General features: G+C 35.1%; 1 long non-coding RNA gene across 1 annotated transcript; it reads left to right on the plus strand.

The window, feature by feature from the left end:
- The first annotated feature begins 14,716 nt into the window (after nt 1–14,716).
- Nucleotides 14,717–15,833, plus strand: LOC110766966 (uncharacterized). The gene is made up of 3 exons (XR_002528235.2): nt 14,717–15,026; nt 15,157–15,293; nt 15,739–15,833. It is a non-coding gene; the product is annotated as an uncharacterized LOC110766966 (long non-coding RNA).
- The last annotated feature ends 440 nt before the right edge of the window (nt 15,834–16,273 follow it).

The raw sequence follows: 16,273 nt of genomic DNA on the forward strand, positions 1-16,273 counted from the left end.
ATTAGCATTTTCTTTATTTTGGCATGAAATTCCTTTTGTGTTTTTTTCTGTGGACCATTTGTAAATTCACAATTTGGCCTTTTCTTTGTGAATTTTGTCCTCTTACAGTTCTATAAATAATCTTTGTGCTAAATATTTTATGACAATAATTAATTCATGCTAGGTTGTTTGGAGGAGCTCATCATCTAGCAATGGGTATGTAGACTAATTTTTGTTTTGTTTTTTGAGGATCTTTAACTATAATGATTAAGAGTATTTTTATCCCCGTTAGAGATCTCGAGTTCGAATTTTTCCTCTTTAATACCGTTTGCTCCCAAAAAACACGCTACAACCGTTTTCACTTTGACGGGGGGAGGAAAGTCTCGAATCAGGTCGTGACAATCTATTTTTGGTTGTTCTAAGTTTACACTCTTAGTTGGGATGCTTATGCCAGAGTTTCTTCGATCATGCGTGATCGTAAGTTGAGGAGCCCCAAATTGTCTTAATTTTGATGTCAGATTGCTCTGTTGTTGTAATGGCCCTTTGTGGCTAGTTTGTATTGGTCCTTCGTGTTAGTAATTTTTTTGGTTGAATTATGAATACAATCCCAAAAATTGTCCAAAACAAAAAATAAAATTACCGTTTGCTCTAGGATGAAAAGTTATTTTTTAGTTTATTTAGGACCATTAAGTTTTTTAGTTTTATTTCGGACTATTACGACATGATTTACTAGAAAATTAACAGTGAGATCCACATTCGTGGATGACTAGCTGTTGTTGAAGGCAAAAGCAACAAAAGGAACAATCACCATCACACTCTCTCAAAAATTTTGAGAGAACTGCTTATATGCTATTGTTTTACATTTTAGAGGTCAATTTCGGAAAATACAGTGTAGGTATTCCTTTTTTTTTTTTTTTTGGTGTGGGTACTTTCACCACCTCGTTCTGTACGTTCTAGAAATCTTGATTATATTTTAATCTTATCTTTTTAAGGCAGAAAATGTGAGATGCAATTTGAGCCATAACAATTATCAACATTTTAATCATCTTGATTAAGCTTTTAACAATTATATAAACAATTCATTTAAAATTCAATGAAGCCTTTTTAGGTGTGATATGTTGAAATCCTACATGTTTACATAACTAATATTTGATGATGACGTGCATCAAGACTTGTCGAAGCCATATGTGTATATATATATTTTTATAAATGAAAGATTAATTCTAGGTTGAATTGATATGTCGAAAAAGTAGCCTCAAACTTCATCGTGAAAAGTTGCACTTATTCTCAGTGGCCTGGCCAATCCTATTCCTATATACCTCTTTAAGATGGTCGGATATATACTCCCACTATTTGATTAATTTTAGTTTTATTTATTTATCTATATATATAAAGCAAAAGGTAGAGAATGGTAAAACATTCAAAATATCAGAAAATGTCTTTTGTTAATGCAAACATTAAGAATTGAAATTATTAATTAAATAAGAATAATATAGTAAATTCACATTTTTTCATATTAAAAAAAATTTAAAAGAAAAAGAAAAATCAGATAATGGATCTTATTTTTATGGAACACAACTACCCATTATCTTTTTTAATTCTAAAATAAATTTAAATTTTTTTACAAAAAGCCTCTCGCATGTGCGGAAGCGTGTGTTGAGAGGCTAGTTTATAAATAATGTAAAACCTAAACGAAGATGTGAATTATGACAAAAGTGTGAAACAAATAACTATCCATGCATGAAGCACCATATAATATAAACAGTAAGAATATTTGAGTACAGATATGATAAGTATCTCGATCGATTCTGATGCCAATAGATTTGGAATATATGTTGTTGAAAATGCTTTGCTCAATGGATTTGGAATTGCATATGAACTTATATACCTAATTATTCTGGGATATGATACCTTATGTCTACCAAAACATGAGGCAAAGATGTTGCACTTCAAATGCACCAAAATTTGATTAAATTGGACAACTCAAGCCAAGATATTTTTAAGTCTCCATCCCACTTACTTTATCATATTATGAAGTTTTAGGAATTATTTTATGGGACGTGCTGTATCAATCATGGGACAAGTGAATTTGCTCGAGTTGATGTGAAGTCGATTATATTTAACAACACAAAAATCTAAGATTATGCAATAAGAAAATCTTGATAAAGATGTATAATATTCACGTGGTATAACTCGTCCACATTATAAATTAGTAGATATTTACAGGGATGGACCCATGATTTCAAAATGGAGTGAGCTAAATTTACTTTACTTACAAACTTGCTAAAAGGATAGAAAATTCGATGATACGAGTGAATTTCATTGATAACAACAAAATACACAGAGGGACATAATAAGCCTAACCCCTCAAAATGCATATAGCACATGTACATAGAAACTAGTAAGGAAAAAAGTCAAAAAATAAACATGCAATTCAAATATAAATAACACTTATATAAGTTGCACCTTTCCTAGTCTTCACAAAGTTAAAATAACTATTTATTGATTCATTATCCATATTATGAACAAATTATATTTGATACAAAGCAAGAACACCAAAATCAGTTGCAAATTATATTTGATAATTCAACAAATCAAGTTAAAGGATGGTTTGCTGCGAAGAGTAGGGTTTGGTTAAGCTAAAGGATGGTCTGACGCGCAAGATACAATGATTTGCAGGGTTAGTTAATGGGATTTTATTTAGGTAGGATGAGGTGTGTGGGGCTTGCTTGGGTGGTCTGGGGTATTAATTTGAGTTATAAAATATTAAGTGACTTGGGCTATAGCCTAGGTTAACCTATCCATAAGACCGTGATTGAATATTTATTGATATTATATCCTAAAGTGGGAAATATCAACCAAATTTTATCACGTAACTGTACTATCCAATAATTTCTCCTTGTGAAAAGCTTTTTTTTTCTTTCTTTTTTTCCTTACAGCATTAGAGCATAATATCCCCCCGACCTTTACACCCATAAAGAGATCAACTTCTTCTAAATCTATAAGGAATTGGATTCAAGCCCATACATTTATATATAATATATATAACTAACTTTCTCTTGGCTTCGGCCATCCTTGTAACCAAAAAATATATATATATAACTAACTAATTAAGACAAAGAAGGATATGCATGTCACCTGCAGAAACTAAAACAAAAACCTACCTTGTATTTTAAACGCAACAACGTGATGATTACCACACCATCCACCAACATAAAATAAATATTCTATAAAACTAAAAAAATGTTTGAGTTGGAGGGTTTTCTGTCCGACTGACCCTTTCATGGTTGTCCTATACGGAAATCAACTCAACTCATTTCCGATGTGGGATTTGGGAGGCAAAGCACAAATCGTACACAAAAGCTCCAATACTAATTGCGGATTAACTATTTAATAAAACAAGGAGAAAGATATTCATTTTCTTAGAGACGTAATCTCATTTTGGGTGAACGATCTGCTGTTTTTAGTATTTTTTTCCTTTTCCGTAAATTAGATTATTTTATTGGTTAATTAAAATTTCAGGTTGCATATATTGACTTTATGTTCTTATCCTCCTTGAGTTGTTATCTTGCCACCCGAAAGAGAGACTTGATTGGTTGTTCGTGATGTCATTTGAATGTATTATCTTTAATATTTGTGGCCGCAAGAGGAAAGGCAGTGCTACTTTACCCTGATACTTTACTTAAAAAATATATATATAGTCCTCTTCTATTGAGACATCCCTCTTTGAGGGACACCCCTTAGGGTATCCTATGATTTTTTTTTTCAACGATCCAAACCATCTATTTTTTAGGTCTTCATTCATAGATCATATTTACAAAAAATTAGACAAATCGGAAACCGTTTCGATATCCAATTGTGTCCTACAAAATCAATGAACACGGTGCTTCAAGAAAGTACTCAAATTTCAATAATTCAATTGAATGGTCAAATGATATCGGATTCAAGTGATTTTTTGTAGAGATGATCTTTGAATGAGTATCTACAAAATAGACGTTTGGATTAGTGAAATACAATATGAAGTGGGCCCTACAAGAGTAACCATTCAATTGAATTATTGAAATTTGAGTACTTTCTTGAAGCACCGTGTATTCATTGATTTTGTTGGTCTCAGTTAGATGCCTTAATGATTTTCAATTTCTCTGATTTTTTGCAATGATGATTTATGAATGAAGACTTGAAAAAAAAATGATTTGGATCGTTGAAAAAAAATTCATAGGATAATGTTTCCCTCTTTTCGGCCGGGTAGGCCGACTGAAGGAGTTTTTGGTCCTTCTTCTTTTTTGAGTGCGGGGCGTGCCACCACCAAGCCCCGAATTTGGGCTTGAATGGAATGTGAGTAGATGGATGTGTTGCGTTCGAGATTTGACTTTAATCAAACGATTGTTCGACCGAGCAAGGAACCTCCTCACGGCCTAGGTTCTTTCACTACCTCGGGATCAAGGCTTTATGTGAGCAACCAAATGATGTGGAGTGGGTTGGAGATGAAGATTGAAGGTGAAACGTAATGAAACGAAGAATAAGTGCGTAAAGTAAAGGTGCTTAAACTTAAATATAATTTAAAGAAAAATGCGTAAAGTAAAGTGCGAAAGATAAATAACGTAAAGACGAGAATTAAAGTGCGATAAAATGAATCAAAGAAATAAATAAAGCAAGAACGAAATGAAAGCGATAAGAACAATAAAGTAAAATGAACTTGAAATTAAACTTAATTGAAGTGCGATAACAATGAAATGTAAAGGAATCGAAATAAACTTGAATTTAAATAACAAGAAATATAAACTTACACTAGAAAAATGAAGAACTCACTATACTAGGTGCTTGAAAAATAAAATCCTAAGTCTAGGAAAAGAAAAGTGCGAGACGAAAGATAGGTTTGTCTGTTTGATGTTGTGTGTCTTCTGTCTTCGTCTGGGGAGGTTTATATAGGGCTTTCGTCAGCCCATGGGCTGGCCATTGAATGGCCAAATATCAACTCTTTTAAAAATCTTTCTTTTTGAGGCCCCTTGAATCCGTGGGATTACATTGGTTGAAATATTCTGATTGCTTGATTCTCTCTTGTTTTGGAATATTATGAATTATCATCAATCTCCTTGATTTGTTTCCTTGTGAGGCCTCCATCACATGCACACTGACCTCCGGAAATCTTGGGCGTGAATCCGTGGCTTAGGCCTTGACCTTTGAGATTTCATCTTGACATTTGGTGGAACCTTGTACCCCTTGAGTTTTTAGAATTCTAGAGTTGGCTTACCATCCGTCAACCATTCGCCAAGATGGGTGGTATGGGAACTCCAAATATATGGATGTTGGGCTAGGCCCTACATTGGACTATATTTGAGTTCTCAAATATTCGAATATTGGGCACTCGGCGGACATACCTCCTGCCGAACTTCAACTCCCTTGGCCCTACTTTTCTTGCCCAAGTGTTGAGAGGAAGGCACTTGGGTGAGCAAGGAGAAAATTCGCCCTAGCCCAGCTTTTTGTAAGAGGAGTGGCCGACCAAGGTATTTAAGGAGTGCCCGACCATAATTTTGAGAAGGCACCATGGCCTTTGAAGAAAAGACCTCGGCCACCTTTTTGAGAAAGTACTTCGGCCGCTAGGAAATCTCGGCCGCTAGGAATCTCGCACGCTAAAAATTCTCACCCGCTAGGAATTTCGCCCGCTAGGAAATCTCGGCAGCTAGAAATTCTTGCCCACTAGGAATTTCGCCCGCTAGGAAATCTCGCCCGCTATTCTTCCATAACCCGGCCATACCAGCGTGTAGCCTAACTGCCCAAACTCTCCAAGTCTCGGCCGTAACTTTGCAAGACCTCCAGAGCTTCAGGCTCGGCTGCTATTCTTCTCGTGCCCAGCCAATTCTCGTGCCCGGGTTAGGTGGATTTCTACCACCCCTAAACAGATACCCAAAAGGATGTCCCTCAAATAACAAAATGATGAAACCTTACATATGAGCTTCTTTTATTGTGTTAATTTTTTTACAATATCCTTTTTATCCCCAAGGAGTATTAACATATAAAATTACACACTTAACGTATGAAAATATTGTCCCTATATTCGGAGCACTTGATTCTTGCAAATGCTCTATATATATACAAGTCCACGATTCCAAAGTGTACAATAGGAGGGTAGGGATATAGCAAAAAATAAACAAAAAAAGAAAAAAGAAAAATAGGGCTACCAGAGATTCCAAAGAACTCTCCATGTCCCACCATCTGTCATGTATCTCCTTTTCATTTCTGTTAATTTACAACTTTTTTCTTTTTGGTAAAGAATTCATTAACAGCTAAGTTATGTATTGATGATTTTATTGTAATGTAAAACTCAAACGTACTAATTGTAAACGGTCAATTTAAGTTATGTATTGATGATTTTATTGTAATGTGAGACCTCAATAATGCAATTGATTAAATCAATTACCAAATCCTGCAAAGACAGGCATTCAGTTTCCTTTTTCATGTATTCGCTGATAAAAGTTATAGCATGAGTCAAGAGTCGTAACAATTCTGGCCTTATCCATACACATTTCGCATTTTATAATATATCTATATATCCTACCATGCATGCGCATGCATGTCCAAATAATTTAATTTCTATGATTCTTGAATGAATATGACGGGATGATGCATGCAATATACCTAATATGCTACAATACATCATATAAGGTCCAACTGGTTGCGTTTGCTTTCTAATATAAGAAATTTTGCGTCAAAAGTATGGTGGAGGCCAAAAGCCTATGTATCTCCCTATACAGCTAGGTTTTAAAATGAAAAAGTTGGATCAATATACACACAAAAATGCTAGGTTTTTCAAATAATTGTGACATCCATCATTCATGATTTCCAAGTCCAAAACCTTTCTCCTAAACTGCCATGACCATCTTATAGCTTTTAGCAGCGACAAGATAGCCTTTGCTTCGAAAGATAAAGATTGCCTGTGTTTCCCTGCTTGCCAATAATGTGTTTTTATGCGTCTTTGTCAGCTTATACATGTGTTTTTGTGTGATGAAATATATATTCATCTGAAACACTTTCATCACTTTGTGTGATTAATAAAACTTACATGTTGTGTATTTGATTGATGCCACCTTTTGTATGAAGTGGCTACAAATCGAGGAAAACCCCTTGCATAGGTCAATGTCGAATGTTGTTATTTGTACCATCTCAACTGATCATCTAGTGCACTATCTTCAATATAAGCGAATCTCATCTTTGTTGTGGTACGCACATTAGAATATCAATAAGGATGATAATGCAAATAACTTTATTCTCTAGGATAACTGGCTTGACAACGATTTCAAAAAGATTCAACAACTACTTGAGGGAGATTAATCTTGTTACTTGGAAGTCGAATCTATCAAATTTGTAGTAGCTAGCTAGCAGATCCAATTCGTTTGGCTCTTGATTATTTTTGTGGTATCATCATCTGATTTGATGCATTTTTTCAGTGGGCAAAAGTGAAAGCAACATTTTCTTGGAGAAAACACTTTTCAGGAGCTTGATTGTTTATGCTTAAGTAAGATAATTGGAAGCTCCACCGAAGTTTAAAAAATTAATAAATTGTTGTTAAAAAAGGACATCGAAGCTTCATTTTCAATATATTAGGTAATGCCCTAATATTTCCCCCATGAGTGATTCCAAAAGTATGACATAAGGCCATAGCTACGTGGGAAAATAACAATATAGCTTATTTTTTTCACCCCGAGTTCGATCTTCAGGTGAAACGATAATTTAAAATATAACTTGAGATTAATATTATTATTATATGTTAATGTTGACAGTCATTAATCTTCTCTCCTTTGGGTAAATTTTACTTGCGCTGTCTGTTTGACTTGAAACAGAATGAAGGCGATAAAACGTGTCGAGTTGGGAACAAAGTCTTCAATATAAAACCAGACGTATCCACTCCAAAGTTTTTACTGGATTGGATGATAGCAGTGCGCAATGACAAGAGTAATTAACTCTCTTAATTAGACCTAACAGCGACTTAATTTGTTCACAACAGCAACATGTCATAAGAAACCAGCAAATGATTCGACAACACGTTACGCTTAAATTAAATGTATAGAGAGAATAATTATATACTCTACCAAATTGGGGAATGTTCTTTCTTTGAATATATGAATGTGTTTGGTGGTATCTTTTGGTTAAGGTTTTTGTAGTCACTTGGTGGAATAGAGGTCCCCTTCAATAATATTAGAATCCAGTACAATATGAACAAAGGCCAGCAGAGTTAGGTCAATGGATAGGTTCTCCACCTCTGCGTGGAACCCATCTAGCCAGCTTGTCACACATAAATGATATGAAACATCAAATAAAGTGCTTATAAAGAAAATTTGTTAATCAAATATTAAAGATGAAGAAAAAAGGTTGGGAAGATGTTGTTGCTTGATGAGAATTTTCCATCGGGTTGAGAGATTAGGATTCGGCCATCTAGCCAGATTTATGTGCAAATTAATTAGTTTTCTTGAGGTTTCTGAATTTTTTTGTCCCGAATGCCTCGTTTATGATCATTATTGTAGGTCAAAAAGGACAACAATAATGTAGGTACTTTCATGCAGATATGACAACTTCACTTTTTTCCTAGCCGTATATGCACCACTCAGGCTTTCCATTTTCAGTCACACGGTAGATCAGATTGATGATATATTCTATACTATATTTTGCTAGTCATGTGAGTAATCGTAAGTCGTCGATTTAGTAAATTCTATATTAATATTGTAATATAGATCCTAATGATGTACTACGTCTGTATATAATTTTGTTTGGGTTACAATGTTTGTGGCTATTTGATTTTATCAAACCACCCTAAGATAATACAAATAAAATAAAAAATAAAAAATAAAAAATAAAATTGAAATGGTTATTAAACCTCCCTAAGATAACAAATAACTCTACTCTTTAGGATGACTGGCTTAACAAGGATTTAAAAAAGCTGTCACATTTGTAGTAGCTAGTTAGAAGCTTAAATTCATCTGCCCTCTAGATTGTTTCAGTGGTCCTAATATTGCCCGTCCCTCCCATGAGTGATTCCAAAAGTATGACATAAGGCCCGACTGCTAATGGGTTGTTTTTTTCACCTCGGAATAAAGTTGTAAACTATGAATGGATCTTCAGGTAAAACGATAATTTAAAATATAACTTGAGATTAACTTGTGCCGTTTGTTTGACTTGAAACAGGATGAACGATTAACTTGTGCTGTTTGTTTGACTTCAATATAAAACCACTCCAAAGCTTTTGCTGGATTGGATCATAACGAGGACATATTGTTTTTCCTAAAGTTTAAAAACATATATAATATATATTAATTATTGATATGAATGTAACAATGATTGTGCTGCGTGCGCAATGACAAGAGTAATTAACTCTCCTAATTAGACCTAACAGCGATTTAATTTGTTCACAACAGCATCATGGCATAAAAAACCAACCAATGATTCGACAACAACGTTACTTTTAATTGTATATATATAGAGAATAATTATATACTCTACCAAATTCGGGGAGAATAATTATATACTTTTAATTGTATATATGAATGTGTTTGGTGGTATTTTTGATGCAGCTTGATAATATAGAGGCAATCAAACAATTAGTCTGAGAGAGTTAAAAGTCTAGAATCCACCAGATACGAGAAAACTTCAAGTTTATTGAATTCAAAATGATAACATACTGCCTTAGTTACAGGCTAAAGTTGGTTTAAAGACTCCTAGAAATCCTAGGAATTCCAAAGGAATTAGAAAGGAAAATTAGCAAAAGTTTCCAAAAACTAGTAAAATATTAAAACGAAGTTTTGGGCTGCTAAACGATCTCAAACGCCCAAAAAAGTCCATACATCATGGAAAAGCGATGAGTTTAACTTGTAACGCCGTTCCTTTCAAAACGGGTTATGGGCCCAAATCTGAGCTCATGGCCCAAACTAGCAGCTTCCCGGTTTTGCCTTTTCATGCACAACTCTCCAACTCCTCTTCTATCTCCTCAATTATCTGTTCTACATCATCTTTAGTGAAGGTTTTTGGAGTCACTTGGTGGAATGGAGGTCCCCATCAATAATATTTGAAACCAGTACAATAAATCCAACAGAGTTTCCTAAAGATGTTAAGTCAATGGTTAGGTTCTTAAGCTCTGTGGAACCAATCTAGCCAGCTAGCCACATCCTTGTCACACATAAATGATATAATATACACATAAAATAACGTGCTTATAGAGAAAGAAGAAAAAAAGATCATCAAATATTAAATATGAAGAGAAAGGGTTCGAAGATGATTAAGATTTCCATCGGGCTGAGAGATTAGGTATGACTAAAATACAAAATTACTTGCAAAAAAATACGACTATATTCACCATAGATATTCTTAGGTCTTGGCCATCTAGCCACATATATATGTGCAAATTAATTAGTTTTCTTGAGGTTTCTGAAATTTTTGTCCCGAATGTCTCGTTTATGATCATTACGTAGGTGAAAAAAGACAGCAATAATGCAGGTACTTTCATGCAGATATGACAACTTCATTGTCTAACTAGTTCATATGTATTTGGTCATGATAGTTCATATATCTACACTATATTTCGCAAGTCATATGTGAGTATTTTTAAGTTGTTATTCACTATAATAGACATCGAAATTTGCTTATACAACGGATAGCATTGTCGATATATAGATCCTAATCATATATAGTTTTGTTTGGTTACATGTTTGTGGCTATTTGATTTTAAGAGAGGCAAAGTTGTAGCTGGAGGAGGAATATCCAAGTTGTCTCAAGACAATCTCTGAGAGTCCAAACAAAATGTAAAGTAAAAGGCCAAGCAATGAAGACAGAGAAGACGACCTGTGAAAGACATGAAAGGATTTGATGGTGTTGTGTTGTGTACGTACTACACCGTCGTATAGCGCTTAGGGCAGTAGGTAGCATATATTGTCATGAACCACCATTGAAGTGAAAGACCTGAAGACCTTCGAAGATGATGAGTCTCCATGTATAATATTATTATGCGACAAGGAGAGAATTGTAGAGTTCAAGGACTTAGGGCATTACTGACACTACCACGCTGAATTCAAGGACACGACTCCTACTGGGAGACTCCTAAAGACTTTGTAAAACATAACAATGTGCTACATAACTTCCTATAAAATAGGATAATTAGTTTATTTAATTAAAACAACTACTGTAACTAGATAAAATCTTAACAAGAATAGCACCACACCCACAACCCACCCTCGTCCTTAATACAGAAAATCTAAAATTATTTGTGCCAAATTGACTGTTTCATTATGAATTATGAGCAATAAAAATAAAAAGCCCCATGTGAATATTCTAAGAATATTGTAAGTTTTGGATGAATAAACATAACAATCATGTAGACCTGTGCATATGAATTGTGTGCAAATAAGCAACAATTTTGTGGCTTTTGACATAATGTTCATTTGGAAAACAAGAAGAAGAAAGAATCTACCATATATCACTCCAACCTTTTGGTTTTCTTACTTACACATTATATTTTAGTGTGGATTGTTTGGTTTTTAAGATATTGGGAGAAACTATAAATTTGTTTAGATGCTGTATCAAAAACTATATAAACATTACTAAGTCAATAAACTCAAGATACAATTACTAACTTTTTCTTTATTTATCAAATGCAAAGATAACTTCTACGAGGATTTGAGAGGAAGAAAGGATGATTCTAGAAAAATCACCAAATGTAGTGATTTTCTCCATTACTCACATCGTACATGACAACTCATATTGATGTTCATTATCTAACCTATCTTGAGAGCAGTAATCATAAAATTATCATCAAGAATTTAACCCCTGCTTGAGGCGCAGAAGAAACCGCTCAATTGAAAATCACCTCCTATCTGAGTAGTTTGCAATTTGGTATTCAAATGATTAGAAGGATTCATCCAAGCTTCACGAATAGTTTTGTTACCAATCACACATATTTGAGAGCTTCATCAGAAAGTGTAGCAAATTGCAACCTAAAATACGTACGTGTTTTATTTCGGCAAAATTTTGGCAAATTACAACCTAAATGTTTGGCCACTATATTATGTTTTAATATAAATTATTTACATTTTTTTAATGTATATTATTTTTATTCAATAATATGTGAGAATTATGTGTATAATACGTGAATTTTGTGTCTTATTGAAATTTTTGTTAAAAATACGTGTATTAAACATGAGAAATATGTACGTACTTGTATAATACGAGTATTGTATGTTTGCTTTTTTAAAAACGTGAACTTTACCGAGTCTTTAAGACGTGTGCAGAACACAGATGTATTATTTAAAAATACGTACGTACGTGTATAATACATTATTAAATGTGAAAGTGCTAAATTCTTTATACGGGTAATAACATCTGGAAAAGTAAAAAATCAAAAGAGGACAATATAGACTCGGGTAAACAGTATAGCAGCTCGGCTATACTATTTATTAAAAGAATTAAAATAAAAATCCCCGTAAAGCCGGGCGGCTATACGTCTTTAATTTTTTGTTTATAAAAGCGAGTATAGCCGCGCGGCTGTACTATTTATTTTTTAAAAAACAAAAGAGGACCCGCCCAGCGAGTAGGCGCCCACGTGTCAAAATCAGTATAGCCGAGCGGCTATACAATTTTAAAAAAATTTAAAAACCAGGTATAGCCGCCCGGCTATACTATTTATATATATTAAAAATAGACCCGCCTAGCCCCTAAGCGCCGCATGTCAAACAAGAAAAGTCGCGCGGCTTTACCAGTTTTGTGAAATTTTTTTAGGGAAAAGTAGCTTAAACACAAGATAACAGCTTCAGTTGCTCAAAGCTAGTACCTGTTTGAATTTTCAAGACGTATAATCTGAATCCTGCTACATAGACACCCTAAACTGTTCTAGTCAGATATAGACTCAGGCAAATAATACAACTGCGCTACAAAAATTTCTAACTAGTTCATTCCAGTTCCACAGAGATGAAATCAACAATACCTCATTTCTTTTTCTCCCACACGGCGTAATCTTTTCCAGAAGTTGCAATTTTGAAGGCTGGAGGCACTATAGCTTCCCAATGTCAAGCCTTGGACTCTGGACTACGATTTTCTCATCGATGGAAGCTACATAGACGTCTGCATCAGCTGATAAACTCGGAGTCAAGCACCTTACCTCCTCCAGCACCTTACCTCCTCTTGGTCATCTTCTTCATCTCTTACACTACGTTTGTGTGTATGAACTAGAGGGTATCTACTTTGGTACCTTGTGAAGACTCTATGAAGCAAGCAACAAGGAAGAAGGTCTTTCCAAAGGTGAAAACTCGGAGACCATCCAAGAGAGCTTCAAGGATAAGAAAGTCTCATCCTTTCCTCCCTTTTCTTTTGTGCATTAGTGAGATTAGACCTAGGAAATAATCACTTCAAGCCATTAAGAAAAACAAAAAACAAAAAACAAAATACACATGCATGTAAAGGGCATCTATTAAGAAAATCACTTCAAGCTAAACTGGCCTAGGAAATAATCAGAAGGATTTGGAATAATATATGGCATTTACCTTTCATTTCTTCAAGAATCTGTTTACTACTAGCAGCCACAATTATGTGTGAAATTAAATTCAGCCACTTTGCAGACTGAAGGAAACAATTCATCAAAAGTTGCATACCCTTGCAACCAACTAACCATTACTCTCACAAAACTCGAGATGAATGGATAATGTGTTTGCTTGTTTCTCTATAAGTGTAAAGGTTGCTATTAATGAATGTAGATACAGATTCAATCACTTCAATTGTTAACGTGGATTAACTATACCTGATATCACCATCCATGGGAGCATGCTTCACTTCTTAATTAATCTGAGGAATAGAACTAATTAATCACCAATCAAAGCCCGAGGTCTGTGCTCAATGGTAAACAAGGACATCCCAGTTTGTGAAATTGCTCTCACAAATGCCATATTTGCCGTTACAGTTGGAGCACACCAGTAATCACCAGTACCAAAAACAACCTTATTCTTCAAAGCCAGTTTTCTAGTGGTTGGAAGGTTCATCATGCGTTCAGAAGGACTGTCAGGAACAACCCTATACCAATCCTAAAGGTTATTAGTACATGATAATACAATTTTTTTTAAAATATATATATATATTAAACCACGATTAACCATAGATATATAAGGGAGCAAAAATCATCAAACAGATCAAACAAAATGTGAATGAAACTCGAATTTTTTCTGACAGGCTTAACCCTGTTTGGACTTAATGCAGATTGCAGACTAGGGTTGGTTGGTTCTCGCAAATGTCTACTGTGCTTGTTTCCCTATTTCTACAATTTTTTTCTTTTCCTACATATATATAGAAGAAGAAAAAAAAACCCTATAGATATGCTTAATGTCCTACACTGAGGGCAACAGAATCTACATACTTTACCAACCTTGGAAGCAAATATCCCCTCTTGTTGAAACCATTCCTTCCAATCCATACTTTGCATTACGAAAAATCGGCCTAGGCGGCGTGGGTGGGTCTGGGCGGCTTGGGCAGCGCTAGGCGGGTCTGGGCTGCGCTAGGCCGGTCTAGGCGGCGCTAGGCGGGTGTGAGTGCCAAGGTGGGTCTGGTTCTTTTCTTTTGTTCTTTAAGCCTACTGCCTAGCGATTTTTCAAACTTATGCACTGCAGGGCTGGTCTAGGCGGCGCTGGGAGGGTCTGGGCGGCGCTAGGCGGGTCTAGGCGGGTCTAGGCGGCGCTAGGCGGGTCTGGGTGCCAGGGTGGGTCTGATTCATATGGGCGAGATGATCCTGACCTGGAACTGACAGAACCTCCACCTGATGTTGGTAATATGTTGGTTCTCTCCTATAGAGCAGCAACATGTACTATTTCCCAACCTCGTCGTCTAAAGACAATTGCTTTGCTCGCTCACTCCAGCCAACCTCGTCGTCTCCCTCGTCTGGTTCTTCTTTTGATGATTGTTCGCTGTCTGTCTGTCTGTCTGTCTATCTTGTCTTCGGAATATTAATTCAGGAAAGACAAGCTTTGCGCAACAAATGCAAATGTCATTGCCTTCCGTAAAACAACCCGATGTCATCACCTGCAAAGGTAGGTATGTTATTTCTACAATGCATGCTTGCTGCAATCTTCACATTCACAGTATGAATATGGAATTTGCTTCTGATTATAGTTATTAATCATGTATTATTTTGTTTTTTTAAAAAAAAAATTGTAAAAGCTGCGGTGGCATAGGGAGCTGGAAAGCCTTTGGTGATAGAGGAAGTGAATGTGAATCCACCTCAGGCAATGGAGATAAGGATCAAAGTCGTCTGCACCTCTCTCTGTCGCAGTGACATCACTGCCTGGGAGTCTCAGGTACTCTCCTCTTCTTATTTTGTCCTCCTCTTTTCCCCCTTTCTGTTCTTCTTTTCAACACAAATAGAGATAAAACAATGTTACTTTTCCTTCAATTCTTTTTTTCTTGTTTCCTACTTATTGAACATCTAGGAAAATAATCATTATCTGGCTAGGAAAATTCGTTTAACTATTACTTATGGTTTCTGTCTGACCAAGAAAAATTAAAACTTTGTTTGTGCCACTGCCGGATATGCTTTCTTCTTTCCGGATGGATTAATTTTCTTGTAAAACAATTGTTCAAGATTAGTCATTAAAGTAACTGAGAAGAAGTAAACCTTGGTTTAAAGTAATGAACTTATCCATGAATTAATATCCTGTTTAAAATTTTCGAAATTCAGACCTATCAGGAGCTAAATATCAACTGACTATTCATCCTACTCCATTTCCCCCTGTTATTTTGCAGGCCATTTTTCTTCGAATATTTGGCCATGAAGCAACAGGGTAAGTTATTTCCCTATTTTTTTCATCTACTTATATTTATATTATAGTACTAGCTATCTTATGTAAGATTGAGAAACCATAGCATAATGCACAAGTGGCTGTACTATTTATATAAAACTATTTATATAAAATAAATTAAAAAAACCAAAAGAGGTCCCGCCCAGCGATTAGGCACCTGTGTGTCAACATAAGTATAGCCCTGCGGCTATACTATTAAAAAAAAATTTAAAAAACCGGGTATAGCCGTGCGGCTGTACTACAGTAAAGCCGCTCGAGTATACTCCTTTTTAAAAAACATTAGGGAAAAGTAGCTTAAACAAGACAACAGCTTCAGTTGCTCAAAGCTAGTACTTATTTGAATCTTCAAGACGTATAACCTGAACCCCATTGCAAGGATCTGAATCCTGCTACATAGACACCATAAACTGTTCTAGTCAGATATAGACTCAGGCAAATAATACAACTGCGCTACAAAAATTTCTAACTAGTTCATTCCA

This window comes from Prunus avium, chromosome 5 (assembly GCF_965620075.1).
Source record: "Prunus avium chromosome 5, drPruAviu1.hap1.1, whole genome shotgun sequence".
Lineage (NCBI taxonomy): Eukaryota > Viridiplantae > Streptophyta > Magnoliopsida > Rosales > Rosaceae > Prunus > Prunus avium.